The following is a 26,050-nucleotide window of genomic DNA, read 5'->3' as shown; positions in this document are numbered from 1 at the left end:
TCAGGTATAAAAGCAGGTAAAACTAAAACGTTTATTCATTTTTTACGAGAGATGCGATACGTACTAATCATGGGGTGGTGAAGTGCAGTATTAACTTTTCGAATGAAGAACGAAACTTCAGCTCTATCAAAACTTTCATACTACTGAAGTATCACCTTAGATGTAGACGACCCTGCACATGTTGGTGTTATTTCTATCTCACCTGGATAAACTTGTTACAATTGCTGCATTATTATCTGATTCCTGGCTTGACGCAAAAGCTCCAGCCCATGCTCATTATTTCTCGTGGCGTAATTGTCATATACAGGTAAACGTATCATGCAGTGCTTTTTGGTGCCTTAAGCGCATGGTCTTGGCGAAGAGTAAATTACTAAATAATACACTTTTTCTCTTCTGGTCTTATCTAGGTTTCTTTTATATTCATCAAGCTTTGTTTTTCATTTCTTTTTTCGGATCTAAATTAGTGCTTTAGGCGACACCTAAAAGGTATGTGTATAGTGTATACAGGGTGTTTCAGCTAAAAAGTACCAAGCAATAAAAAATTAAAAGTAAGTGCTACGCGTACCCAGATAGCGCAGTATTGTTCTTAGCTGTATGTGGCACGTCTGAATATTTTTTTATCCGCCAAGCACGATAATTAACAAAGATTGCGTAATGAACTTTTTGAACACTGACTCTAGAGAAAAGATTTCAATGAAAGACTTGTAGATATTATATTATACAGAATTAGCAAAATTTTTAAGTTACGGTAAGATAACGCTGGTAAGTTTATGTTCAGGGTTTGTTTAGAGTGCACGAAGTTCAAAAAATACTACATGATTGTTGCCTAACGCGAAGCGCTTTGAGTGCCCTCAAATGTAAGTTGAACGAATTAGCGAAGGCTTCTCACGCACGAAGGTTGCTTGAACAGGCTATCGCTGACTACGATGAACATTAAGCGATGGTCGGATTGTAGCCATAAAAATAAAACGTCCGAAAAAAAAAAAAAAACGTCTGCGCTGCGCTGAGTGCTGGCTCCGGTCTCGTATCGCAATGAACGTGGCAGCCACATTTTCGTCGAAGTTTATTGCCTTCATTTCTTTCACACCCCCCTTTTTTTGTGAGAATCTTATTAAGAAGCTTCAAAACATGAAAGCCTCAAATACCACAGACAAAACAGATTTTGCAGAGCTTACGAAGTTGACTAATGAGCATAAGGTTTCCGGTGCAACAAGGTATAACATGGAGAAAATTGAACACGCTCTGGAGAACGGAGGATGTGTCGAAGCAGTTAAAAGGAAACTTGGGATAGGCAGGAAAAAGATGTATGCACTAAGCTACAAGGAAGACAAAGTAACTACCAGAATGCATAAGATAGTGAAAATAGCGGAGGAGTTTTGCAGAGAGCTGTACAGTAGCCGGCACAACCACGTCCTTAATATAAGAACTAGCAGTACCCCAGATAGAATTCCACCATTCATTATAGAAGTCCGAAAAGCTCTGGATGGAATGCAAAAAGGCAAAGCTGCTGGTGAGGATCAGGTAACACCAGATCTGCTGAAAGATGGGAGGTCAGATTGTGCTTGAGAAAAACTAGCCACCCTGTTCACGAAGTGTCTCCTTACGGGAAGAATACCAGAATCTTGCAACAATGCTAACATGATCTTAATACGTAAGGAAGGAGATGACAAGGACTTGAGGATTTACAGGCCGATCATCTTGCTCTCCATCGTATACAAGCTATTTAGAAAGGTAATCGCTAACAGAAATAATACAACATTAGAATTCAATGAACCAAAGAACAAGCTGGATTTCGAACAGGCTACGCATCTGTATATAGAGTGCAACAATTACGCAGTTGTTAAGGAAGAACATGTTAGTCTGGTATAAACCAGGAAATACCGTTCAAAGGGATACTAACTGCTTATGTGTGTTTGTTGTCCAAACCTACGCCATCCAATGGGTGGGGGGGGGGGGGGGGGTTTGAACAGCATGATGAAGTTAGCATTTGCTACTTCCAAATTTATATTGCTGAACTGAAACTTCCGTTAAGGCAGCCTGTATCTCCAAAGGGTTCGGTATGCACGCTGTGTGGAGCTTGTGTCCAATGCTTGTCTGGAGACCTGTTCACGATGTTGGCTGTCTGACAGAGTAGCTTCCTCGCTCAAAATTATTTCACCACCACAGTTGGTCAGGCGCAGCCGATACAATAATAACGATTGCTGATAGATATCCCAATTATCCAGAAAGTGCAGCTGTGCTGCGCGTTTTGTTGCGCTATGCTAACATAAGACAAGGCGAAGCCTCGGCTTGTGTTCTAGTGCCACTGTCCTCCATACGTGTCCATTCTGAAGCTGTCCTCCATACGTGTCTCAATGAATTGCGCTCACTTCAAAGTGGACAGGCATCAGATTGGTAACACTAATTAGACATGTGGGGTTTGACGTCCAGAAACCACCGTATGATTATGAAAGACGCCGTAGTGGAGGGCTCTGAAAATTTCGACCACCTCCGCTTCTTTAACGTGCAACGAAATCTGAGCTCACGGGCCTACAACATTTCCGCCTGCATCGGAAATGCAGCCGCCGCAGCCGGTATGTGTGTGGTAACACTAAGCGAGACTGCTCTTTTGTCAGCAATTTGCGACCTGACGAAGTTAAAGGTTTCTATCAGGGTTGTGAATTTTTTTTACTGGACATCATACTTTAGCGAAACAATCATATAAAGTGCTTCTTGTTCGTGCATATATCTTTCTCCACTGGCATAGCTAGGCAATGTCGAGTTCTGTCATGCCTACTGTGGACCAAATAAAGTTGCTTCACTCACTCACTCACTCTCCCCCTTATTATGTCTCATCACCCTTTTTTTCCCTTTTGTATGATCCCGTAGGCAGAGCAGCAAGCTAGAGCACACTAGCTCAGACCAGCCTTTCTGCCTTCTCCTGAAATTTCTCTCTCTTTACGCACCTTTTGATGTCATAATAATTGATCTCTGGTCCTCGTTAGGAATTCATACGCCCCACTAAGATGTGCGTCCCCGCAGTTACTTTGTAAGTAGGCAGGGTTAGAGGGTGAAGGTACTTGAAGATTGCTTGCGTGTGCACATGAAAGTTTCTGAGTCCGAAGAAAGAGGTGCCCTAGCATGAACAAGTTGCAGCGCCGGTTCTACGGGAATTGCTTGATGATTTATCGATACACATCCCTAACGCTATTCAAAACTGGTGCAAGGGAGTTTTCAGTGCTCTATAAATCTTATATAAAGTGGAGCCAATGTATCAGGAAGTAAATTACACTATTCATCAAAGTTTTTTTGCCACAACCGTTTCTTTGTGAAAGACTAATGAGCGAGTTACGCAGGTGGTGTTGTTTCTTTTAAAAAAAGATTGGCCATGAATAGTATATTCATGGGTGAAATTCAGATGCAGGCATGCACGGGAAACCACAAGAAAAGGTGAACTCTCCCAGGTACTCCTCAAAGACAGCGCCGGACTCATACCGAAGCAAATCTGCTTGCTTATCCAATTCAGTCTTTTTAAGCCGATCTTCTCCTAAAAGCATAGAGAAGTGCCACGAACAAGGTGTTTTCGTGTTACTCACACTTAGAACCAGCTTATCGAAGCTTGGTACGGTAGTAGTGACCCGTACTTGAAGGAATAGGAGCGGTACTAACAGTCAGTGAAGCTACAACAATATCGACGTGTAGATCTAAAGCAATTGCTGTGCCTTTTTCGACTTATATTTCTGTTTCGATTTGGTTAGATGTTTCTTTGAGAATAAATCACATCTGTTCATTTATTGTTTCGTTAAATAACCGTACCGTGACGTTGCACTCACAGTGTTGCAGTTGTGCGTGCGAAAGTTGGTGAGCTGGAAGGAAGATGTGCACTAGCATGTACAAGTTCCAGCGTCTGTTGCAACCCCTCCTCCCCCCGTAGAAGTAGTCAACAACAGCACACCCACTACTATGTGCCGACAAGAACCTACAATTTGGTGGTAATGTCTAGTGCAGAAGTACGTGTACGTCGGTCATCGGTCCCTTGTCATTTTCTGCAATATTTCAGCAGTTTGAGAATTCTTTCAACAATGGCTAATGATGCAATACCATTATTCGACCCATAGGTTTGACAAACGGTACATAATAAATGTTCTTTCATAGGTGAGAGTATTTTCATAGGAATATGGATGAATACGTTATCTTTAGAACTTTATTTTCTTCCGCTAACATACTGTTAATGTGTGTGACAGTCCGGTCAATATTACCGAGAGTATGAGTGCGGGTGTGGGTCATTTCTCGAGGACAGCTTCCGTGTAACTTTATTAGCGCATGAAAACAATTTTGTAATTGAACCTTGTATCATTACTGGCTATTTTAAGAACGCTTCTGGTGTTCAGGAAATATCTAGTTGTGACAGTTCATTGAGTGCAGCGGAGTTCTACTGTAGCACTCAGTTTAACTCATCAGTGGTACAGTTCTCTTGCAATACACATTTATACTAAAACTGGGTGTCAATGAATAAGCAGACATTTGCGCCTAGGAAAACTCAGTTTTTCTATATGCCTGTCATGTAAATGGGTCACGTCTCTAAGTCTCTACGTTTTAAGGAACGTCTTCTGGAATAATGCTCAATTCACAAACTGCATTGGACCGTAAGAGAAACATGATCACGTATGCTCTTATAATGGTCGGCAACAACGAACCATTCAGAAGCAATCAAACTTCTAAATAGACCTTAAGTTTGCTAATGGTGCAGGTCTCTGAGCGCTTCCAAAGGAGTTTAAAAAAATACTAGGAAACCCATTTTCGAATCGTAGCCACCAGACGCATTATGGTTCACGCAAAATTGCCGCTGTGATCTTGGCAAATGAAATAAAGAGAAAGTATAGAAGAAAAAGTAAGGAACAAGTTTGGGATTGTAGCAACTGTTTCCTTCACGAAGGCAATGGGGAAATGCGATCATACTTCTAACACGCTTAGCCTAATGTATTTCTTTAGGAAAGAAAAAAAAATATTAGGTACCATAAAGAGACTGAAGCAAGACGAAAAAAGGTAAAATTAAACATCGCGCCAGCAACAAGCTAAACAGGTGGTGAGAAATGTAAAAAGTAAAAAGAAAGCATGGTATTCCGCCTTCAGAGTGAACATCATGTATCTGCATAAAAACAAACAAAATGCACGCCAGAGTTGGCAACCGGGTACTTTACACGCAGAAAGTAGTCATAGAAGACGATGCTGTAAACCACAAAGCAGCAAGAGAGAAGAAAAGTGATTCTTGATTACCCTCAGTGTCAAATTACGTGCTCAGAATTCATGTCTTTAGATAGGTGCAAACTTTTCAGGGCCAAGGGTTCCATGAGGCGAGCAAAAAGTTGTAACTCTTCAAATCGTAATATCAGCTTGTGTATTCACTTTTTTCGTTCTATTGAATTCCGCCGCCAGCCTCACAAAGCTGTCATTAGCTCTTCCCTCTGACAGTAACCTTCAGGCAGCGCACAATAGCGCAGAACCGCCTTTGAGGGTTCATATTTGTCCCACCATCAAGAAAGCTCTAAAATTTTTCATGTACGCGCTCGACAGCTTTTTTTTTAGCATTACTTAATAACTAATGCAGTGATTTGTTATACACCTGAGAATATAATGACCTTTTTCTGAAAATGAATGCCTGTTCGCACATGTACAAAATACATCAGTAACTCAACAAAACGCTACATAATCAGCAACTGCAAAAAGGGATAATGAAGTCATTTCATAAGAGCACACCAAAATGAGTTAAGAAAGGCAAGCCTGAAACACATTTTGAGTAGCCACTCATATTGTCATGAAGAATAAAAGGTTTCGGGTGAAACACGGTGAAGTGAGCCCAAGAGCTAGATGAATAGCCTGTTGAATTGGGCTGGGTGGTAATTGCCTAATTTAGACAACAAAAGTTAACAGCGCTAGGAATGAAGTGAAGACGAGGAGAGGGAAACACAGTGATCAGTATACAACCAGTTTTAACAATAAAGTGTTTTGTGCCATGGCCCACCAGGGTTTCACAAAGACATTTCCGTCACGGAAATGACGTCATAAAGTGGGCAATAAGAAGTGTCAAAGAGAAAAAAGAAACAATCCTTCAAGGGGAATTTAACTCAGGACATTTCGGTCTGCGGCAAGGGGTTCCAGGCGTGCTATTCATTGCGCTATGGCCCATTTTTTTTCTTTATTACGTTCTTGATTGAGGATCGATATGTGAGGTCGAACGTCCAAAAACCACCATATGATTGCTAGAAACTTCGTGGTGGCGGGCTCCGGGAATTTCGACTACCTGGGTTGTTTTAATGTGCACCCAAATCTGAGCACATGGGCCTACAGCATTTTCGCCTTCATTGAAAACGCAGCCACTGCAGCCGGGATTTGATCCCGCGACTTTATTACGTTCTTGACTACAGATAAAGATAGCCTAACGATCACACAGCAAACTCGTTTGATGTGCGTTAATGCTCCCAATAGAAATAAAATATCTTCATAACAATCAGATGTCTTATACACATCTCGCACTTTGATAACGGCTTTCACGAAACACTGATGAACAGATGTGACTTTAACATCACGATGTCTGTATCATAACATGCTATACAATACAGAATGATGAACATCGAAATGTTGAGCAGAACTGTCACAAACCAGAAAACGAATTCCAAGAGAATAAGAAATTAAATCAATTTTGAAGTCCTCTGTAAAATGTCCCAAGAATAGCATTATGATGATCAATAAATAGTAGTAGTAGCAGTAATAGTCTTTTATTCAGCGACAATTTACAGGCCGAAAATTTCAACCGCTGTGCGACCAGTTGACGCTGTTCTTCTTCTCTTTCGGTGCCGATCCAGTCGAGCCAGGAGGTGATGAAATGGGATGGGAGAGGGTAATAGCTAGATTGCTGAGCAGTTAGGCAGTAAAACAGGCTGAATGACAGGTCGGAATATGGGGAGGGGCAATTGGGACAGCACGGGTTAGACCCAGATTTATAAAGAAAAGGCGAGAGGGGGTTATCAGGCAATTCATTCAGATGTGCCGTAGAGTTCGAGCCTCCAGAGCAGTGAGTGATGGATGAAGGGGAGGGTAGAGACGCTTGTCGAGCCGCCGCTGCAGATATACCTCCTTGATAGTGGGACGCAAGGAGGTCTGCCCATCGTTATTCGCGGAGCTCTCACTGTCTTCCGAAGGTGTGGGCCAGGGAATGAACGGTGCCCGGTGCAATATATCGCCGGCAAGCTGATGAGCCAGCTCATTTCCGCTAATACCTGAATGCCCAGGAACACAGCGGAAAAAAACAGTGGAGGGTTCAAGAGCAGAGACCGCTCGCTTGACCTCCTGTTGAAGAGCAGGGAGCAACGAGTTGTTCTGTATGTGACGGATGGCGGCGTGAGAGTCAGAGTAAATCGTGTACTCAGCGAGAGAAGGGAGGGGGGGGGGGGAGAAATGACTGCATGGCGTGGACCTTGGAAAGGACCTCGCGCGAAAGTACATTTGGTGGGTGCAAGTATGGCCCGCTGGTGATGTCAGGTGCCGAAAGATGTAGAGGGTAGATAACGTAGCCATACAAGCCCCGAGGAGCCATGTATGAGGCATCCGCGTAGGCAACTCCCTGTGTAGAGAGAGGAGGGTAATGATGTTGTGCGTCATGCGGCCGGGGTGAAGAACGGCAGATATATTGAATGAGAGGGGAAGGATGCGAAGGTTAGAAGCAGGGGTGCTAGCGGCACAAGGTAAGGTGGTAACGGAAACGGGAATGTGAGGGATACCCGCTTGGGCCAATAGCCAGTGACCTGTACGAGAGAGAAAGACGGGCAATCTGAGAGTCGTCGTGTAGAGAATTAAGAAAACGTAATGGATGAAAGAGGCCTGTGGCGAAAAGATTAGTGGTAGAGGTAGTGACAGGAAGGTTTAGAGCTGCATTGTAGACGCTTAATAGAGCTTTTTCGAGTATTTTGAGTCGCGTTTGGGTAAATCGAACGGAATAAATACATGTAAATAAACGTAAATGAACTTAAATAAACGTAAGTGAATACATGTTCATTGTATTTATTAGGATAGATTATTTGCAGTTGAGTCATTTGAGCCGCATTAGTTTCTTGATTACATAAATTTGTAAAAAAAAATAATTGCTACATCTCTAGTTGTTCCGGAATGCTCCGCCTCAGCTGCCCCAGGTTTAAAAGTTGATGGAGAATAGGTCGGATGGATGCCTTTCCCCAGTACTAAACATAAACGACTAATCCTTCTCGGTTCTAATACTGCAGCGCGAAAGCAAATGTTCTAACGGAAGATTATTTTTTTGTACTCCGAACATTGATTCGAAGCTATTTCTTCTACGGAAGCACTAGCCGCATTAGTGGTGATAGTAGTTATTTAACTTGTCTTCTGACTCGAGCGTTGGCAGATCGAATCCTTGCCGCGGCGGCAGCGTCCCATCAAAAGCGAAATTCTGAAGTCCCGTCTATTGTGACCTAAGTGCTCCTCATAAAAGACCACATCCCCAAAACTTCCGGAGCCCTGCACTACGGCATCCCTCATAACGATATTGTGAGTTTGGGACGTAGCAAACCGACAGTTAGTAATATATTGGGACTATATTGTGCTTTTGCACTCCCGAACGTTCTCCGTATTCTACGTAAAATACGATACGGCGTAAAACACGCTATATGTGGAAGAGAACAGATTGACATAACGCTTATTATTAAAACGTTTGAATATTTCGAAACAGCACTCTCAAATCTTTCGCTAAAGGCTTCCTCGACAAGCAAACTTATACCTAATGCAAGTGGTATTATTCACTGAAATCTCGGACAACCGCTGGCTTATTGATTATTTATAGCGAAGCGCGTAATGGAATGCAATAGGGTAAAATATGGTGATTCGAGATGACAGCTGCTCAATGTGCATAATATGTGAATGCAGATCCCTAGGGCGTAGGTTTAGCGCGGAATTTAATACGCAGTAAAGCTCAGAGCCCTGGGTTCCCTGAGTACCCTGAGTGCTCAGTGCCCTGAGTAAAGCTCAGCGCAGCATCGTATGGTCATGCTCTGCAAACATATAATATTAGCTTACCTGCGTGACACGGGCAATGCAGTTATCTATGTTTGTAGGCCTGTCAAATCAACATTGACAAACCAGCTAGTCTAGCAATCACTTGTTTGTCTTAATAAGTGCACTGCTGTACTGAAAGAGTCAGGGACAAAGCAGGATATATTAGATTTACTGCTCCAGAACAACAGTATGAATATTGGAGAGGCCGTAGAGAATGGCTCCTAAAAACTCGACCCACTGGAGTCCTTTAACGTGCAATGACGTTGCACAGTACACAGGCCTACGATCGAAGCCCCGAACTTCGGATAAGCAGCCGGGCAACGCAACCTCTACACCACTGCATTGGACGAGTGAAGGACATGACACTACATGTTTCTGCTGTATGGCAGGTTCATTTGAATATTTTAATGGGCCTTATTGTTACCTGTCTATACCCACATGCTTGTTGCGATCGCTTATTTAGCATCTCGGCAGAATTTTGTTGGCATATGCCTTGAGATGGTGCTAAGACAACTGCAAAGTTCGCGTGGTTTTTATCGATATTGAAAAAATCAATCAATCAATCAATCATTTTATTTCCTTCAGATAAGGTGGAGTACAGGACTAAAAGCTCAAGAGCTTGACGAGGTCCTGACCCCGTTCACAAGCTGACAAAGCAGCAGGAATGGCAGTCATTCATGTACAACAAATATGAAATAAACATACAGGTATAACAATACAAAAAAGTAATACAAAAAGTTTATGAAAACAGTGCTAAAATAAAACGAGAGTAGTTCAAATGTATGTTCATGAAGTGGCATGAACATGAAAAGCAATAATAAAAAGGAAAGAATGGGCATAAATTCTGAGAGATGTATCATTGAGGGTAATGTATCAGTTGGTCGAAGTGTTTAATCTGACAGTTTTGTTTAGAGGAAGGATCGAAATCTTCGTGGTTTAAAAAATTTAACAAAGAAGGTAGTCTGTAGGACAATGATTGTTTGTCATAAAAGGTTCTTGGGGTGGGTACAGTCTAAACTTCTTTGTGCCTGGTGAGTCGAACACTTGTGTTTACGCTAAGTTTAGCAAGATGTATTGTGGTATTGGTACAATGTTTGACAAACTCTTTATAGCATAACATCAGCCTGTAGTTGTACAAAAAGAAAACTGGAAGAATATCATATTTTAGAAAAAGAAGTTTTGTAGAGGGCAGATAGTGTTCAGCCGCAATATGTCGTACGGCCCTTTTCTGTAGTAAGTGCAACTTGCGCAAATTCGTCACACCGGTTGGGCACCACACTAAGCTACAGTACTGTAACAAAGATGATACCAGTGCATTGTATATCATAATTTTGACCTTAGTGGGACGAAGAGATCGCATACGTGCAAGGACACTAATTGCCGATGACATCTTAGAGTATAGAATATCAACATGTACATTCCACGTAAGGTGTCGTGAAAAATATACACCAAGAATACTAACAGAATCAACCATGTCTAACTGCTGAGAGCCCAGAAATAAGCTCATCTTATTTATCAAGGTTTTTCCTTTAGGCACATATAAAATGACTTGTGTTTTTGAAGGGTTTAGTTTTAGTAAATTCACTGAAGCCCAGGTATCTATAGCAGACAGTGTTTCATTAGCCATTTCTTCTATCTCTGTTTCCATGCTCCCTGTAATAAAAACTGTTGTGTCATCGGCGTAAGAGACAAATGTTGCGTTGTTTGTTCAGTGTACAATGTCAATAATATAAATTAAAAATAAAAGTGGACCTAAAATACTTCCTTGTGGCACACCTACAACGACCGGCTTCCTTGAAGATATTTCATTGTTGGCATCTACGAATTGTGTCCTGTCTGAAAGGTAGGATTTTAAAAGAGCATGCACTGTCCCACGCACACCATAGTTTTCTAATTTGCTGAGAAGGATGGAATGATTGATTAGGTCAAATGCCTTAGAAAAATCGACGTATATGCCTAATGCCATTTTTACGACTAAATGCATCTATGATTATTTCTTTATAAGTCAAGAGGGCTGTTTCAGTAGAGCGATGCTTCCTGAACCCATGTTGAAATTCTTGAAGCAAATCGTGGTGATTAAAAAATGATAACAATCTGATATGCATTAATTTTTCCATTGCTTTTGAAAACACTGGGATAATTGAAATAGGTCGATGATTGTTAATGTTCTCTCTAATACCATGCTTGTAAACAGGAACAACGCGTTAAATCTGCATTTGTTTTGGAAATACACGTGTAGATAATATTAAATTATAAATATGGGTAAGAACAGGGCATATGATGCCAAGCACATGCTTTATGAGGCGAATCTGAATACCATCGGCGTCCAAGGAGCGGCTGTTACTAATAGTACTGAAGCAAGAAAAAATTTCGAGTGGTGTAGTTGGGGCAAGAAATAGAGTGTTACTAAACGCGTTTACAGGCAGGAACTGAGCATAGTTATCGAGGCCATCAATATTATTTAACTGAGGTTTTAATGAAAACAACTCATTAAATGCATCCGGTATCGCCTTGCCCGAAAGTTTTTGGCCATTGTGACTCAAAACGTCCGGAAGTACTGAAAGTGAAGTAGGCTTTAACAAAGCATTCAGTTTGCGCCAGACCACATCACTTTTTTGATTGACTGGGTCACTAAACATTGCTACGAAATAGGCATTCTTTGCAGACCTAAGCTGACTTGTTAGACTATTTCGATATTTTTTTTAAATTCGCTTAGGAGGGCTGGATCTCTAGACTTCACAAATTGAGCATACAGGGCATGTTTGCGTTTAATCATAAGAAGAAGCTCAGGCGTTAGCCAAGCTTTGCGTGCCCTGGATGCCCGTGCCACTTTTTTCTTGGGGAAATGATCATGGTAGAGTGTTTGAAAAGTGCGAATAAAAGCATTGTATGCAACGTCACTATCTTTCGATCTGTAAACACTATGCCATGCCTCTTGGGCAATAACTTTGCGAAATTCTTCAAGATTTGATAAGGTAATAGATTGAATAAGAACTGGCTTTGTAGTTTTACTAGCAATGGAGTGCATTCGATTTACCAGTAATATAATACCTAGGTGATCACTAATGTCAGTGTACACAACATCGGCCTCTAACAAGTCGATGTTAATGTTTGAGATGAATACATCTAACAGGGATGCGCCGTCGATAGTCACACGTGTTGCAGAAGATATCGTGTTTGAAAAACCGTAAGTTGTGAGGAGTGAATGGAAATCTTTTTGTAACGGGGACGATGAAAGCATGTTTATATTGACGTCACCACCTAAGACCAGGTTCATTTTCTTTTCTGATGAATAGCTGAAAAGCTTTTCAAGGAATGCAAAAAATCTTGTTGTATCACCAGATGGAGGTCTGTACATAACGGAGAAAATGTTGTTACTGCTCTGCACTGTTAACACCTCATAATCAGGGGTTATATCAGTAAATTCGACAATGAGCTCAGCCAAGATATTTTCCTTGAGAAAGAGTGTGATACCACCCCCTCGCTTATCACGACGATTTCGGAGGAACGATTGATAGCCAGGAAGCTGAAACATGTCCGATGTGCGCGTTAACCAAGTTTAAGTTAACAATATTACTGAAAACGATGTTTCGAAAGTGTCGAGTAGCAAGCTGAAATCGTCTATTTTGTTTGGCACTGAACGAATATTTTAATGAAAAAACGTCAATTTTGGTTTTTTAGCTGAGATTAAATGTTTTATTCCGGAAGGCACGTAACCCATTATCAAGCCAAGTCAAACTTGGTTAGGTCCCATTAGCAAATTTTGGACAGGTCTCCTGTGCTTTCAAGTACACACACCCGGCTGTCCTCCGTTTCCCTCGCCTTGATAGGACAACCATCAGTCCAAAGAAACTTCAGCTTTTTTTTTTCTTTTTTCAGAGCTAATGCCCGCGCAAGAAGGCGCTTGTTTTCAGGCGTCAAGTGTTCATTGATATAGATTGGAACGGCCGGGGTCTGTGGGAGGTCAAGGTCTGCCGTAGTTAACCTAGCTTTCCTAGCTTTGCTGATAAAGTCAGCTTTCTTTGTTCTCACGCAAAATCGGGCTATTATGTTTTTGTCCTTGTCGGGTACACGGTGAACGACGTCAATGTCTGTAGAGGTCACTGGACACCCTATCTTGTCCCCAAGTTTTTGCAAGATGGCTTTGCAGTCCTCCCCTTGCACGCAAGGTATACCCTTGATTTCAATGTTGTTGATACGAATGTATTGCTCTGAATTATCAAGTCTTCTCGCTAGGTCCTCGTTTTCTTTTCTCAAAGTTTTGTTGTCCAAAGGTAACGCTTCCTGATCTTGTTTCATTTTTTCGTACAGTGAGTTAAACATCTCAAGACTTTTGCGCATTTCTGTCACCTCTTTTCGAAGTGCGTCAACCTCACGCGACAATTCAGCATTCGTGACCATGGTTCAAAAGGAAAAAAAAATACACCGAGTTGGCAGCAGCAGGTGTGGCAAATATGAATAATGGAAAGTTTCAATGGAATAAAAGTAACCTGCGTAGTGAAATTCGTTGGTTTAGCGACAGAAAGCCTGTTGCTAAAGCCGCTGCTGCCAACCGTTGTGAGGAACGCTGGGCACGGTTCCATTTAAGTAGCGTCGATGGCAGCGCCGCACCAGGGACCACTTCCACGTCAGAGCACGTGTCACTCCGTCGTAGCTGCACGTGTCAGTCAGTCGTCTTCAAGGGATGATTCCGCTGGCTTGAAGTGGTCACCACCGACATGCACTGTCTCGGCGCCTGCGTAGTGAAATTCGTTGGTTTAGCGACAGAAAGCCTGTTGCCAAAGCCGCTGCTGCCAACCATTGACAGCTATAACTGATATATCAGTTTTAGAGGTTCTGTATACCTCTCTGAAATTTGTTTTTCAGATTATGGCGCAAATGAGAAGATCGTTCATTCCATCGGCGGCAACAGGAACGCTTTCGTTGCATAAAAAAGAAATTATAATTATAAGCTGATGTTCAATGTCGACAGAAAAGTAGGGGACCCTCAAAATTCGCCTTTAGTAGCTGAATGCGATAGCGACGTCCTGTTCCTATTGCGTACTTCGAACACTTAGTGCATGAAACCTTTTAGAATTTGCTATGCACCCACTACGTGGCCTTAAGAGAATAGGCGCAGTAGCGTGTGTGCCTTTTGTAAAAGTATACTTATTTTCGCTGTTTTCACGAGCAGAGACTTGGCTGTGTAGTAGGACTTCCACTCACTTCGCTAACAACCTCAGTTCTATCCCCACTTACCCCCAAACATCTCTGGTTCAGTCGCCACACTGCTCCAGGTTTTTTCATTATAATTTTGCATCGTCCTCAATTTTTCGTTCATGCATAGAATTATCTTTCGCTCAGTACCAATGACACCAACGCCGGAATTTCTCCGATGCAAGCTTTTTAACGCTCTCGCGTTAAAAATGACTGCTAGCGTCTCGCAACAGTGATGTGGACAAAAAACGCCGCCATGTTGACTGTTTTTTAAACAAGAATGTATAACTTGAAATTGTAATTTACGCACCTGAGGAAGCTTTAAAAAGTAAGTCAGGAAGGAAGGAAGGGTCTGCAAACTGTAGCACACTCCCACGCTTCTACAGCGACCGTTTTTTTGGCCCATGTACAGCCACGTCACATCTGATTTATCTACACTGCACATCGCACAATTCATTATCATCGCTCTGGCGCTCTTTGGCCACATCTGGCCCTTGCACCAATAAACTCCATTTATCATCAAATCATCATCATCTCCCACGCTTCCTTTCAAACGATCAAAGAGGCGCCCGGTGGCGCTGCCAGCGGTGTATTCGATCGCCTGCATATCTGCCTGCAAACGGAGGAAAAACTTGAGCATGGCATTTGCCACCGCTCATAAGAATAACAAAAAGTGTGTGCGTGCCTTAATGAACCAATTAGGTATTTGTTTTATTATTAAATAAAAGTGTATGAAGCCAGCAAAAGCCGCTTGTGGTTTCAGTTTTTGACTTTCACCGGCAGTACAATTGTCGTGGCCTCGATCAAGTAGTGTTGGGGGCAATCATTTCACCGGTAGAAGGAGACAAAACTCAGAAAAAAAATGAACTGGGAAAACATTTTACACAAATTCTAGAGAAACCACTGCGAGGTTCATACTTCAGATTGTACGCTTTTGATTGCAACCCAAAGCACAACAGCAGTGAAGGATGGTATACAGTCCCTTCGAAAAACTGGAATTGTTGACATAACTGTGAACTGTGTAATATTTGTGATTAACTTGTTAACAGTCCGAAGAGTTGAATTATTATCAGAGCTATGTACCTCCTCACGTGACTTTTTCGTATACAAGAAAATTACCGTGCCTAAACAGGAGCTTATCTCAATTTTGATAAACGTTACCTTTAGTGGTGTCCCTTGGTTTTGTCTAATATCAATCTAGAAATCTGAGCTAGCAAGTATTTATTTAGGCCAGTGATCATGGCACTGACCGTTTCAATTGAGTTGGATAAGCAGTGGGATAAACAGGATGGACAAAGGAAGAGCCTCCGGCAGGCAGGCCGACATTTCGATAGGAGGGTCTGTTTTTAAAAGACGATAGTCTCTCTTGGGGACCTTCGCAAACATTTTGGTCTGTTTGTCTGTCTGTCTGTCTGTTCGTCCGTCCGTCCGTCCGTCCGCCCATCTGTCCGTCCGTTCGTCCGCCCATCCGTCCGTCCGTCCGTCCATCCGTCCGTCCGTCCGTCTGTCCGTCTGTCTGTCTGTACATCTGTCTGTACATTTGTCTGTACATTTGTCTGTTTGTCCACTCTTAACGGCACCGGGTACTTGGAACGGCCGACCCCATCCGCAGCGCCCACCAATGTTGCTGAAGATTTAGCGTTCATGCTTGTGCAAGTGTCAATTGAAAAGCAATCATTGCGCATATCTGGGGCACCATAACAACACGTATATATTCTGCATGTGCGTCTTTTATTAGAAAAGTAATATATAGGTTATTTTAAGGATCGTAGCACTTATCACGCTGCGCTGACCATGCAACGCTTGCACGGTACGGGGAGTGTTTCCAACACTTTGCTAAGACAACACGGTGGTGGCACCTACCCGTCGCCTTGTGTTCTACAACTTATCACCTCTGGGATGGGCGCGCACCAGTGTCAGAGCCACGCGCTTTGTTTTCTAAGAAAACTACCAGATGGCGCTAGTACGCATCATGTCTCACGTGTGACGTGACTTGATGCGCTTGTACGCCTCCGCTGCACGCTCGTTGCACTCTAACGCAGTGCCTCCAGAATACCACCCGCCGATTTTCTTGCGCAGAACATCAAATAAATGTCTTGCTCACTCTCCCCACACGCAAGACTATCGTGTTTTGACGACATTTGCGGAAACATGCAGATATGGGGCCAATATTTTTGTATCATTCAGTAACGCGAGAATATTTGCTACTTAATCAATAAATCTGCAGAGAAAAAACGTGATGTGACAGAGGACTTAAATCTTGAAAGATTGCAGTTGCGCACTTTCAGCATAACTGTCACATGCATTACAGGAAGACGTGGCAAAACACTACGCTGGAACTCTTCAGACGTTATAGTTACGTGGGCTCTGTGTTTAGATTCCCTTTGCTCGCGTGCCAGGCAGCTGACGTATGCCACTTTCAGGTGCCATGCATTAGCCTCAAAAGAAGTTCAAATTGTGAATGCTTTGCTACTATACGGCTGCGCTGCGTGAGTGGTACGAGTCGCATTTTACGTCACTATCATGTGTGCTGAGTTACCCCGGATCACGAAAAGGAATCCACAAATATTGTCCTGAATTATCTAAGATGAATTAAACAGCACATTGCGTAACGTTTGCGTATTTCTATGAAGCAAGATTTTCAAAAAAGTATGAAATCTGCTGAGAGCACTACGGTTAAATAAAACAGTGAGCTTGTGTATGTGCATACGCGCATTGCCGCCACCACAAGTAGAACCGAGCAAAAGAAAGACATGCTCGAAAAGTTCCACATTCTGAAAAAGGCTGACAGTTTCTGGGTAGGCTCTGCTACAATGCGTTGGCGAATTAGCGAAGGTGAATTTATAGAAATAAATGCAATGGAATCCTTGAGTTATAGTATTCTCCTTATAAGTCACGATACCTTTCGTAAGCTAACAAGCAGCTTTACAATGTGTACAAAGAGGGCTGCACAGTTCGTGCGATGAATTGAAAACAATGTCCGCCAGAACAATTTACACTTCACCACAGTATTATAGTAGAATGTGCATGAACCTATATACTGTTAGTTTAAGAGCAGAATTCTTACTCTACGAACACGCAAAGGGCGATATGCTAATTTCAGTGCAAGTCGCGCTGCACTTGAAGCATTCGAAAATCAATAAGCTTCATTTTTCAAGATAGACCTCGTGCTTGGACGATATTATGTGATGCCAAACCCGTAATGCAAGCTATTATTCGCGTTATGAGACAAGGTTCGTATTATAGTTTTGCTATAGTAATTGCAGAGCTTTTTCACGTTATTTTTGCAAATGCCACCTCTTCACCTTTCTATGAATTACTATGCACTGCGGCGTGGTGGGCAATAAAGCGGCTGGCGCTGAAACTAAAAGCACCTTAAGGATTTTCCCATGAGTGCGCATTGAATTTTCACGGCTAGACTAGAATGGCTAGCTAGGTGCGTAATGTGCTATTTCCCATTTGAGAATAGTACCAAAGTGGAGTGACGACATCGGTAATGGTACAAATGCATTGCGGAGATGAGATTACGCGTGTCTCCTGAATTAAAACGACCCGCCACACGTACAATTGATAGGATTTTTCTAGGCGTGGTCTCCACGAGACATTACGCACTTATCATTGGCTACAGGGACACCGGTCCTGATTTTGATCACTGTCAAGTGCCGGAAACACTTCAGCACATATTTACCAGCTGCTCAACACACGCCATGAACGACAGACTTATTACGGCTGCTGAATGATATCGTAGTAAAGGTACTTAACAGATAAGGTTGTGCTGGGTCCCTGGCATGGGCGGCTATACCAATGTACCAAATTTACAGGACTGCATATAATCCTTTCCATACCTGTCTATTGTCCTTCATCACTATTTTCTCTCCTCTCTTCTCTCCTCTGGTGTAATTTGGCAGGCTAAAACGTATATCTCTCGGGCCGACCTGCCTTTTTTTTCTGTAAATAAAACTGTCTCTCTACATCTTTCTCAATGAAAGTCGAGGTTTCAAGAGATTCATTAGGCCTAATTAAAATGAAAATTATTTGTCCCAATGTTATCATCGCTTATCTATGAATTTGGTATCAACCGTGTGCTCAATACTCAATAGAATTGCAATGTACGTAATACGCAGTATTATGCCCATAGTTTTAGCTAGTTAGCGCTCGTTTAATAATATTGTCACGTCTTATAAATTGCGCGCAAGCGTATTCAACCATGGCTTTGATATAACAATATGTGCGGAAAAATAATCTAATATCGGATGCAGCCACTCGACAGTGGTTTTCCTTTAGATGCTACTTGATTTTCTGGTGTTTTTTTGTCGCATATACTTGACGTAAACATGTATGCAGGCAGTTAATTCCCTAATGGCGACTGTTTGCCTTTCTTGAAGCGTTCTCTTTGCGTTGGACACTTGACTAAATAAAATTCCTGAGTTCGACCATTCCTGAAACAGCTCTTTGAAAGCATGAACATTGTTCTTTTACCACAATAATAAATAATAATAGTTTGCCTAGAAGAGGTTAAGTAGGAACCACGATAAATAGTGCAGGTAATTCAGCAGACAATGCAGTGCTCAGTATAGTCTAGCCTTCATAATACAATTAGCCTTTTCAAAGGCAAGCAAGGAATAGCGCTTGGAAGTTATAAAATAAAGTGATATGACTCTCAGAATTTCGCATAGACGTAATAATGACAGGTCGTTAATTTTAACAGTACCTCGACAGAATGATTTGTCATTCAACTCTTCCTGTTGTTACCTTTAAAATTAAAGCGGCTTTGCCGCAATAACATCTCTTGAACAGCAGTGCATGCTTTACAGGAGCAACGTTCGATTATAGGCCATTGTGCCTGACGTTCGCGTTAGGGAGTAATCTCGATGGCTACATGACTTATAGGCCAGCGAAAAAAATCAATAAGAATTCGGAGATAGTATTCATTACTTTTGACGAAAAAATAGAACTGAAACTTGCTATGCAGTCACCAGTGCAAACAGTGGGGATAACGTGAAATGCGCAATGGCGCCCTTCGAATTTTTTATAAGAAGGTGCTGTGCCACAAGCGCCTATGAGCACAAGGATTTGTTGAATCATTAATCACAGACGTTAGTCTCCAGGATACAGATGTACCAGCAAGCGCCAACGTAGATGCGTCCTCGTTAAGCGGTTCTATGTACGTCAAACACCGCTAGACAGTGCGTCAGCTCTCTTGTATGAATGTGCAGTAAACAATCAACTACATCTTCAAGGGCAGGTTTAACATTCGAGTTATACCTCTTCCTAAGACGGAGACACTCACCATGTTTCTTGAAGTGCTTGATATGCTTTTCAGCATCTTTTTTTTACAAATATTGCATACAAATTGAAAATATTGTCACGGGGTCGTGACGTGGCCGAAGACAGGAGACTTCTTGTTGGGATTTAACTGTTTATTTGGGCGAACCTGTGCCCGGTAAACAGAAAGTCCAATTACAGCAGCAGTCTCGCACAGATAGCAGTCTCAGACTGATAGCGGCGAACGGAGCGTCGGCCTTCGATCAACAACTGACAAGCGGCGAAGCGCGTCGGCATTTATACTCCCGCCGTCGAATGTTCTAGCGCTATTGCTGGCGGCGGCGTACGTTCCAGAACAATCTGTACCATTCGCACAGTGGGCGTGATCTTATCGAAATGATCTACTACAGTCCGGAATTCTCTCGAAAACTGCAGGCGCGGTTTGCGCCGAGAATCGTGTGGTGTTTTGGGACGATAACAAAAACTTGGGAAATGGGACGTGGCATTGCCCCCCTCTGAAAAAGGCATCGTCTCGATGCTTTAACTAAACATGAAGGTACAATAATAATGCAAGAAAGTACAATGAATAAATTACGATACAACAATAATACAAAAAAAGCACTGTTTCAGTTTGTTAACGCGCATGAAACGGCTTGAGGCGTGCGACATGGACGACTTCAGGTCGCGATCGGCGTCGTTGAGAGTTCGTGATCCCGTCGGGGACAACCTCGTAATCAAGTGGGCCGAGACGTCGAACCACCCTGTACGGTCCGAAGTACCGTCGCAGAAGCTTTTCACTTAGTCCACGTCGGCGTATCGGCGTCCACATCCAAACACGTTCACCGGGCTGGTATTCCACGAAGCGTCGTCGAAGGTTGTAACGGTGGCTGTCGGTCGTCTGTTGATTCTTGATACGGAGCCGCGCAAGTTGTCGGGCTTCTTCGGCGCGATGAAGGTACTCGCTCACATCGAGGTTTTTTTCGTCGGTGACGTTGGGTAACATGGCATCGAGCGTCGTGTCCGGGCTCCTTCCGTAGACCAATTTGTATGGAGATATCTGCGTCGTCTCCTGCACCGCCGTGTTGTATGCGAAGGTCACATACGGAAGAATGGCATCCCACGTCTTGTGTTCGACATCGACGTACATTGACAGCATGTCGGCGATCGTCTTGTTAAGCCGCTCGGTGAGGCCGTTGGTCTGTGGGTGGTACGCTGTCGTCCGGCGGTGGTTTGTTTGGCTGTATGCCAAGATCGCTTGAGTTAAGTCGGCAGTGAATGCCGTTCCTCTGTCGGTGATAAGGACCTCCGGGGCGCCGTGACGTAGGACGATATTTTCGACGAAGAACTTAGCTACCTCGGATGCACTGCCTTTTGGCAGGGCTTTTGTCTCGGCGTAGCGGGTGAGGTAGTCGGTAGCTACCACGATCCACTTGTTTCCGAAAGCTGACGTCGGGAACGGCCCCAGTAGGTCCATACCAATCTGCTGGAAAGGTCGGCAAGGTGGATCAATTGGCTGCAGAAGTCCCGCTGGCCTTGTCGGCGGTGTCTTGCGTCGCTGAAAGTCCCGGCATGTCCTCACATAACGAGTGACGTCGGTGGTAAGACGCGGCCAGTAGTACCTTTCTTGTATCCTCGCGAGCGTGCGAGAAACACCGAGGTGCCCTGCCGTCGGATCGTCGTGCAGGGCCTGCAGGAGTTCTGGTCGCAGAGCTGAAGGCACCACAAGGAGATACTTAGCCCGAAGCGGTGAAAAGTTTTTCTTTTGTAGAAGACCGTTTCGTAGAAAAAACGACGCAAGTGCGCGCTTGAATACCTTCGGGACTTCGGCGGTCCTGCCTTCGAGGTATTCTATTAGGGCCTTAAATTCCGGGTCGGCCCGCTGTCGTTCAGCGAAGTCGTCGGTAGTTATCGTTCCCAAGAAGTAGTCGTCATCCGGGTCGTCGGGTAGCGGTTGGTCGACAGGCGCACGAGAGAGACAGTCGGCGTCGAAGTGTTTTTTGCCAGACTTGTAAATGACAGTAATGTCATATTCTTGAAGTCTCAGGCTCCATCGTGCGAGGCGACCTGAAGGGTCCTTCAAAGTGGCTAGCCAACACAAGGCGTGGTGGTCGCTCACAACTTTGAAGGGCCTGCCGTAGAGGTATGGGCGAAATTTCGACGTAGCCCAGATGATGGCGAGGCACTCCTTTTCTGTTGTGGAATAATTTGCTTCTGTTTTGGATAGCGATCGGCTGGCGTAACTAATAACCCTTTCAAGTCCGTCAGCCCTCTGCACAAGAACGGCGCCAAGACCTACGCTGCTTGCGTCAGTATGTATTTCTGTCTCGGCAAATTCGTCGAAATGGGCAAGTAACGGAGGCGTCTGGAGGCGATGTTTAAGCTCCTGGAAAGTGTGTTCCTGTGGCGTTTCCCACTTGAACTCCACGTCGGCCTTGGTAAGGTTAGTGAGAGGATCGGCGATGCGGGCGAAGTTTTTCACGAACCACCTATAATAGGCGCACAGGCCCAGAAATCGGCGCACGGCTTTCTTGTCAGTGGGCGGCGGGAATTCGGCGATGGCGGCTGTTTTCCGTGGATCAGGACGAACTCCAGACTTGTTGATAACGTGCCCCAGAAACAAGAGCTCTTCGTACGCAAATCTGCACTTTTCTGGCTTCAGTGTGAGTCCGGAAGTCTTGATGGCATGAAGTACAGCTTCAAGGCGCCGAAATGCTCGTCGAAACTCGAGGAAAACACGACGACGTCGTCCAAGTACACAAGGCAAGTCTGCCACTTCAATCCTGCCAGTACTGTATCCATAACGCGTTGAAAAGTTGCAGGCGCTGAGCAAAGGCCGAAGGGCATCACCTTAAACTCGAAGAGGCCGTCCGGTGTTATAAACGCCGTCTTCTCTCGGTCTCTTTCGTCGACTTCGATTTGCCAATAGCCAGTCTTGAGGTCCATTGACGAAAAGTACTTGGCGTTATGGAGCCGATCAAGTGCGTCGTCTATTCGTGGGAGAGGATACACGTCCTTTCTTGTGATTTTGTTCAGGCAGCGATAATCGACGCAGAAACGTAGGGTCCCTTCCTTTTTCTTCACGAACACCACGGGGGATGCCCATGGGCTCTTGGACGGCTGGATAATGTCATCCCGCAGCATTTCATCAACTTGTCTCTTGATGGCCTCACGTTCTCGCGTCGAAACCCTGTACGGACTCTGACGGAGTGGTCTGGCATTTTCTTCGGTTATGATGCGATGTTTCGTGATTGGGGTCTGCCGAATTTTCGATGACGACGAAAAGCAATCTTCGTATTGCAGGAGCAGGGCGTTGAGCTTTTCTTGCTTATCGTTCGGAAGTCTGGGATTGACGTCGAAAGCTATGGGAGGGGCTTGGTTCCTCTGAGCAGGTTCCGCAGAATCGGCGAGGGCGAAAGCACTGGTGGCTTCGACAATTTCTTCGATGTATGCGACCGTTGTTCTTTTATTCACATGTTTGTACTCATTGCTGAAATTTGTGAGCATAACCGTTGCTTTGCCTCCCCGCAACTCTGCAATTCCTCTTGCGACGCAAATATTTCGGGTGACCAACAGATGCTGACTGCCTTCAACGACGCCTTCGAAGTCAGGTGATTCAGGAGCGCCGACTGAAATAATGACGCTTGAGCGAGGCGGAATGGTGACTTGTTCTTCCAGCACATTCAAGGCATGGTGTCCAGACGGCGTGCGCGGCGGTAGTGCTTCTTCTGTGGATAACGTTATCGACTTTGTTTTTAGGTTGATGACAGCACCATGGAGGCATAAGAAGTCCATGCCAAGGATGACATCTCTCGAGCAACGCTGTAGGACTATGAAGTCTGTAGGATAAATACGGCCGTTAATGGTGACTCTCGCTGTGCAGATTCCTGCCGGCGTTACGAGATGACCTCCGGCTGTGTGAATTTCAGGGCCTTTCCAAGCTGTCCTAACTTTCTTTAACTTCGCGGCGAACGACCCACTGATGACAGAATAGTCGGCTCCAGTATCGACGAGAGCGGTCACACTGCGGCCGTCGATAAGAACGTCGAGGTCGCTGATTCGCCGTTTCGCATTACAGTTAGGGCGTGGCGTCGGGTCACGGCTGCGTCGGCTTGTTCCGCTGCTCCCATGTTGCGTCGTCAGGCCACCTTCGGTAAGTGAGCTTTCGCCGTCAGGGCTTTGCCTGGTTGGCGTTGTGTTCGGAAAGCTCCGTCGCGGCGTCGTCGTCGTCGGAGGATCTTCGGTAGTTCGTCGCACAGCAACCGCACCTCCACCGGTTGCTGCCCTTAGTTTCCCGGATACGGGCTAGGAGACCGGCCCCGCGTTGGGCCAGAGTACTGTCGGTGGTGCGGTGACGTGCGGCGGCTGGGTGACGGCGAACGCGAAGGGCTTCGTGGTGTCCACCGAGTTCCTGTCAGGTAGTCGGCGATGTCACGTGGTCGTTCTCCTGGCTGTGGGCGCGGTGCATTGACGGCGAAGCCACGCAATCCCATCTGTCGGTACTGGCAACGGTGGTATGTGTGTCCGGCCTCGCCGCAGTGGTAGCAGAGCGGGCGATGGTCAGGGGTGCGCCAGACGTCAGTCTTCCTCGGTGCACTGCGCTGGGCCGCTGGCGAACGGTATGACGTCGGTGGGGGTGGTGGCGGCGGTGGCGTCTGTCGACGGAAGTGCGATGGGGCGGCGTTTTGGCGTGGACGGGGAGGAGCGTTGTGGCGCAGTGCAGCGGCGTAGCTCATAGTTTCCGGCTCGGGCAGCGGTGCGTGGGGAATTTGAAGCGATTGCCGAACTTCTTCTCGCACAATGTCGGCGATCGAATCCACTTGAGGCTGCGCCGAAGGCAACAGCTTGCGCAGCTCTTCCCGCACGATCGCTCGGATCGTTTCACGCAGGTCTCCGGAGTTACTGGCTTGAGCAGCAGCGCAGTCTGCAGTCAGGCGACGATTATACTGTCTGGTGCGCATGTCCAGGGTCTTTTAAATAGTGGTCGCTTCGGCTACAAATTCTTGGACGGTTTTCGGTGGGTTTCTTATCAGCCCCGCGAAGAGCTCCTGTTTGACCCCTCGCATGAGGAAACGAACTTTTTTCTCCTCAGGCATGTCGGGGTCAGCGTGACGGAATAGTCGGGTCATTTCTTCTGTGAAAATGGCGACATTTTCATTTGGTAGCTGAACCCGGGTCTCTAATAAAGCAGCGGCCCTCTCTTTTCGAGCGACGCTCGCGAACGTTTGCAGGAATGCGCCGCAGAAAGCATCCCACGTTCGGAGCGTGGACTCCCGATTTTCGAGCCAGGTCCTTGCGGTGTCTTCTAAATAGAAGAACACACGACGCAGCTTTTCGTCATGGTCCCAGTGGTTGAGGGCGGCCACACGGTCGTATGTCTCTAGCCAGGACTCCGGAACTTCGAATGATGACCCATGGAAAATTGGTGGTTCCCTGGGTTGATGCATGACCATCGTGGGCTGGGACGCTGCGGTTGTCATTGTCGCTGCAGTCGCAGTCATGGCCTTGGTCTTCCGCGGCTTGTCGTGTAGAAGCTCGTACTCCGGTGGTAGCCCTTGCTGTCGGCGGCTTGTTCGCTGATCCTGGTTGGCGTCGGTGTCTTCTCCGCGACGTGGGCTGGGTTCACGGCTTGACGGGGGCGTCCGGTACATGAACGAAGCAGCACCTCCACCAAATGTCACGGGGTCGTGACGTGGCCGAAGACAGGAGACTTCTTGTTGGGATTTAACTGTTTATTTGGGCGAACCTGTGCCCGGTAAACAGAAAGTCCAATTACAGCAGCAGTCTCGCACAGATAGCAGTCTCAGACTGATAGCGGCGAACGGAGCGTCGGCCTTCGATCAACAACTGACAAGCGGCGAAGCGCGTCGGCATTTATACTCCCGCCGTCGAATGTTCTAGCGTTATCGCTGGCGGTGGCGTAGGTTCCAGAACAATCTGTACCATTCGCACAGTGGGCGTGATCTTATCGAAATGATCTACTACAGTCCGGAATTCTCTCGAAAACTGCAGGCGCGGTTTGCGCTGAGAATCGTGTGGTGTTTTGGGACGATAACAAAAACTTGGTAATGGGACGTGGCAATATTTAGAACACAAATTGTGTTTGTGGTTCAAAGTGCTTTGAACGTCAGCGTCTAATATTGAAAAGATTACAACAGTCAGACCTTTTGTTATAAAAACACTTTATTCTCATGAAGGACATTGATAATAAAGTGTTGACATCTGTGTAGGACAAAAGTGAAAACAATGCGTACTGTTTCGCGGAGTAAAACGTCAAATCTACCACTGTAGCAGGCATTCTCTTATGTTTTATTAGATTTATTATGCACGTCCTGACAGGTGTTTTGCTTTAGGTGCGCTTCAACTGCATAACTTCATTGGTTTAATCAGCTTCCATTCGGTCAAAGTTGTTTTCCTCCCTATATGTTTCTCTTTCATAGAAACGAAAGGAAGTATCGAGATGCACTACACAACTTCTCCATCCCACCTCCAACTCGTACACCAAGATCTCCCTCAGCTCCTCGTTCTCATTTTTCCGTGGAACAGTGTA

The sequence above is a fragment of the Rhipicephalus microplus genome, chromosome 4 (genome assembly GCF_043290135.1).
Source record: "Rhipicephalus microplus isolate Deutch F79 chromosome 4, USDA_Rmic, whole genome shotgun sequence".
NCBI classification, from domain to species: Eukaryota; Metazoa; Arthropoda; class Arachnida; order Ixodida; family Ixodidae; genus Rhipicephalus; species Rhipicephalus microplus.
This window is presented reverse-complemented; position numbering follows the sequence as displayed.